We start from the raw sequence: 5,473 nt of genomic DNA, 5'->3' as shown, positions 1-5,473 counted from the left end.
CCTTGTCATGTTGAAGGTGACGGCGACCCCCAGCATGTTGAGTCATTCGGGGCTTCTTCATCGGGCCCAAACGTTCTTGAACTGGAGCTTTGCTTCTTTCATCGGGAATTGGACCGAGGCGCTCCAAACCTGATCTTCTTCTTCGGGATGATTCTGCGGGATCTCCCGGAGTAGCTATGGGAATTACCGGCGACTTCATTTGGTTCGTCGGAGGCTGGATTTGCATTGAAGGCTGCAAAGGTTGCTCTTTAGCTTGAATCGCCACTTCAGACTTTGGCCTCCAGACTTGGTGGGTTGGTGGCGGCTTTTTGGACACTTCCTTCTGTAGTTTTCTGCGGGCTTCCTGGACTTGAGCCCGTGCTTGCGCTGACATTGCGCAGCGCTTATGAATACGCTCTTCGAGTGTCGAACGATTCCGTTTGACACGGACCCATTCGTTCGTTAGCGGCTTAGAAGAGCTGCCATTCATTAGTGGTTGAGGCTGTTTGCCTCTCCTGTTCTTCAGATCCGCGTTATAGCGGACTCCGTCGGTGGACTCCATCGCCTTTGCGAGTTGCTACGCCAGGTGTTGACGTCACCTCTGGCGGGCTCTCTTCGAGAGAGTCACAACGCCCTCAACAGCGGAAGCGTTGGCAGGAAAAGATTTGACCTGGTTGGAGGTCGGTGGAGCTTCACCCGATGCGACTTTGGTATCAGTTGGGGCGAGATCTTCATTGGCATTTTGTACTTCTTCATACCAACGGACTTTTCTCCTGGAGGAGAACTTCTTGGACTTGCGGGGGGAGGTGGATCCGGAAGAGGATGACAGATACTCCTTGAACTTTTGCTGGTCGAATTCATACTCGACCTCCTCCTCGACCAGGATTGAGATCCGCGGCTACGACGCAACGATCTCGGCAACGAGATTGGTGGCTCCCACTGTGGTCACCAGTTTATTCGCGGGAAAAATTGTTTTCTTCATTGATGATTCCATTGATTACTTTGTTAACAGTTTTTCGGTTATAAAGATCCGGTCTTTTTATAAGATTTGTTGGAAATTTGCAGTAAAGGAAATGAAAGAAAAATTTGACTTGTATTCCTCTCAAAATCGATTACAATTTGGATTCCGATTACAAAAGAGAGGAGAATGAATTTGATTCTCCCCTTTGTTTAAAACTGGGTTCTTCTTGATAGCGGTGGAGTGCCTCCTTCGATTGATCGCGTCGAAATTGCTCTCCGTTGACGATCAGACCGTGTTACTTCACTGGAACAATTGAATTGCTTGATGACTTCGGTTTAGAACTCTTAACGAGTGTAAAGAACTCAGAACGAGTTGAAAACTCTGACAAGAGTTGTTAAAAACCGAATGTCTGATTTGATGTGATTAACTTGGATTGCAAGCTTAATCACGAACTCTTAAATGAGTTTCAGAAATAAACTCAGAGCGAGTTAAAACTCTGTGAAAGAGTTGTTGGAACCGAAAATTCGGTTAATTGCTAAGTGTATTATGACGTTAATGAAAGGATCCTTTGGGATTTGATTAACTGATCGTTGATCAGTTCCTTGATCTTCAAAAGATCTCCCTTCGTGTTGTTGAACTGCTGAGATTTGTTGACCTTAGGCAGTTTTGATGCCAGCTCACCTCAACCCTATGCGGTTTTTCTGCTAGAAACTGATCAACCCCTTACTCGGTTGAGTAAGTCGGTTATTTATAGGGGGATTAGGGGTGTAACCAACCCCTAAATCTGCTCCTATGTGGGCGAGAGATTTGAGACGCACAGGCCGCATGCGTTCTGGAATTGGAAACGCACAGGTCGCTGGTGCGTTGAAGTTCAACTCTGCGTCCAGAGTTTAGGACACACAGTTGAGCCTGTTGAAGAACGCATGTTATGTGTGCGTTTAGTGCTTTAACTCTGCGTTGCAGAGTTAGATATTTGCTGGAGAACGCACAAGTTGTGTGCGTTTCGCAGAAGTGACCTTCTGCGTTTGATAGAGGTTGTTGACTTGTAACCTCGTCTATTATGACATTGCAAAGGCCATTGCTTATTGATCTTTGCCTGTTATAGGATATGAGAGTCGTCAGGTTGTAACTCTCACCATCGATTGTGAAGGCCACTGAATAGGGTTTTCATCAGCTGTCGGAAGCGTCGTCGAATTGTAACTCTTCTCGATCTGTGTGAAAAATCTCCTATTTGCCCCTTTCGACTGTCGACCCGAAAGCTATTTGATTGTAGCTTTCGTTGTGAGAGCTTGACGGGAATCAACATCCATAGTGTTTTGAAGATGGATATTTGCCCACAGCTCTCTACCAAGCAACTCACCAACTAAGTCCAACCTTTTATTTCTGAAATCATTACACTGCTCATCAGCATCTCTAATAGTTGCTAATATAAAATTAGTCATGCTGTTGTCGCAGCCATCAAGATCAATCATCTCAGGGATGAGGCTGTGTTTATAGCGGTTGCAGAGTTGCGGATGCAGGGATTAGAAAGTCGTCTGATTGTAACTTCCATTATCAGGGCTTGATAGGGATCAGCTATCTATTGTGATTTTTAGACAGTCTACAATCCGGTTACAATAAAATTAAAAGAAAATGAAAATTACAACTTTCCTTTTATGTCGAACGAATCGCGAGATCCTGTTTTGCGGTCTCTCGCTTTTGTGGGTTCTTCGCCTGCGCCGGGGTTAATCCGTGGACCACCGTGCGATCTTGATCCGGTTGGATCTACACGGTATGACGGGTACTATTTCACGAAGGAAATAACAGCCGGGGGTACTATTTCGCCCAGGAAATAATAGCCCGTAGTTATCGAAATCGACCAAGCGAAATCAAGACTCTTCTCGAGATCAAAGGCCAAGCTTTGATCCGGAGGAAAACCGTGTAGATCTCAGATCTGATCTCTCTCGAACTCCTACCTTATTTGGCGTGGATGATCACCAAGAACCAGATCTGAGAGTCCGAGTCTTCTAAGTTGAAAATCCGAGGGTGAGTTCTAAATCCAGCAGAGTTTCGGCTCCAAAATTCCGAGCTCTGGAGAAGGGTTGGCCTGTTGGCCTTCTTGTTTTGATGATGTTTAACAAACAATTTACCACTAATGTTGTTTGTCTAGTATTTGTGTTTTCCTATGTATTGTAGACAAACAACGTAGTTGGAGGATGAATGGAATAGCACTTTAATGAAGATATCAAATGGAGGTTGGCGGATATAGTGGTTGAAGCCTTGCAATTCAAAGTTAAAGATCAAGTTCAAGCTTCATCCGCAACGTGTACCAAGTCAAGCTAAATTGAAGATCAAGATTGCTTGGGTAATGTAGTTTAGGATTTATATTATGTGTGTTAAGTACTCATGAAGATCAAGATCAAGCTTGGGTAATCTAGTTTAGATTTTATATTATGTGTGTTAAGTACCTTAAGCTCAACATCATATACACACACGTATTTGGTTTCTATGTATATATATAGTTATATATATACATGCATGGTTGGGAGTTTTTTATGCTTTGGACACACTTGCAAAATACATGAGTTTTCACAAATGGAAATTAAATTTGAGAAATTCTTTTTCTAACATGTTTGTTTTCATGTTTACAAACATTTCGCAAAGTTTCATCAAGTTTATATAGTTATATATATACATGCATGGTTGGGAGTTTTTTATGCTTTGGACACACTTGCAAAATACATGAGTTTTCACAAATGGAAATTAAATTTGAGAAATTCTTTTTCTAACATGTTTGTTTTCATGTTTATAAACATTTCGCAAAGTTTCATCAAGTTTGGAATTGATTTGTTATGTTTAATGGAATTTACAAAATCATATTTTTGTTCGTGCACATGTTCGTGCATGTTTTATAAAACAGATGAGTTTTCATAAATAGGAAGTGGTTACTATTTTTGGAGTTGATTTACTGTGCCCAATTGATTTTACAAAATCGTGTATGTCAGCAGTTTTTCAGAAACTATAAATCTGTGTTCAAATATTTATTTCTCTCAAATGGGAAATTATTTTTCATAAATTCTTTCTCTAACATATTATTCTACATGTCTATAACCTTCCCACAAAATTTCATATTTTTTGGATCTGTTTTACTATTTGCTGGATTTTGGGGTATTTTGGTCTTTTCAGCCTATAACGGCTAGTAACGGCTAGTTTTTGATATTTTCGGTTTTTGGGGGTTTGTGGTTGGTTTAAGAGGCTATAAAAAGCCCTCAACTTTCATTGTTTCTCATGGATGTTTAAGAGAGTTTTAAAAAGAGTTTTACAAGTTTGTTTAAGGGTTTTTAAGTTTGTTTCAAGAGTTTGTTTGTGAAGAAAATTCCACAAGAGCTTGAGGAGATCATCTATTGGAGTTTGAGCAATCAACTATTCTTCCTCCATCTCTTGTTATCTATTGAGAAGTTTTCTAAACTCTTTTCTAGCTTTATATTTATTTGTTTGATTATCATCTTATTAAAGCTAGTTTTATATTGAGTTTAGATTTGATTAATCTCATTGTTACACACACCCACTTGAGCTTATTGTATTTACATACATAGTATAATTTGGGGTTGTGGGTTTGTGACTAAGAGTTGTGCTTAATTGAGTTCTCACCTTGTTAGAGAGAACAATCATTTGTTATATTATGCTTATTGTGAGATTCACTTTGTAATACACTTGTACACCGAGTGAGGAGTGTGTGGTGAGAGTCGGGGATCGTCCCAAGAGGAGTGGCATCGGTTGACTTTACATACATAGTATAATTTAGGGTTGTGGGTTTGTGACATTGAGAGTGAGCTTAATTGAGTTCTCATCTTGTTTAGAGAACCATCAATTGATTTATATTGTGCCTAATTGTGAGGATTCACTTGTAATACACTTGTACACCGAGAGAAGTGTGTGGTGAGAGACGGGGTCGAATCCAAGAGGAGTGGCGTCGGTTGACGTGCCTAGGGAGAGGTTGTAACCGAGCACTTGAGGAGGAGGACACGGGCTAGGACCAACACTTAGTGTGTGAGGTGTGATTGCATATAGTGTGTATTGTGAGGTGTAAACGTTGTTCGGGTGAACGTAGAAAACCCGGTTGAGATAGTGGAGATCTCCTCGAGGTGAGGAGCGGAGACGTAGGTCGTGGGGACCGAACTCCGTAATCATATTGTTTGTTTGTGATTGCATTGGCGCACTTACTTTTATGTTCATATCTTATATCGCCTTTGTATATTGCTTGTTGATTATATTGCCCACTATCTAGTTTAGATTGTTTACCCTTGAGTTTATATATCCTTGCACATACATTGCCTATATCTCATTATTAGGATATATCTTGTTGTTCATATTGCTTATCCTAGCTGGAGGGGTCGGTGATGATGATGAAGAGAGGGGGAAGAGAGATGGAGATGAAGAGAGAGAATGAGAGAGAGTGAGCTGATGAGAGAGTCACATAGTGGGATTAAGAGGAGAGAGAGAGAGAGAGAGAGAGAGAGAGAGAGAGAGAGAGAGAGAGAGAGAGAGAGAGAG

The sequence above is a fragment of the Asparagus officinalis genome, chromosome 5 (genome assembly GCF_001876935.1).
Source record: "Asparagus officinalis chromosome 5, Aspof.V1, whole genome shotgun sequence".
NCBI lineage: Eukaryota > Viridiplantae > Streptophyta > Magnoliopsida > Asparagales > Asparagaceae > Asparagus > Asparagus officinalis.
This window is presented reverse-complemented; position numbering follows the sequence as displayed.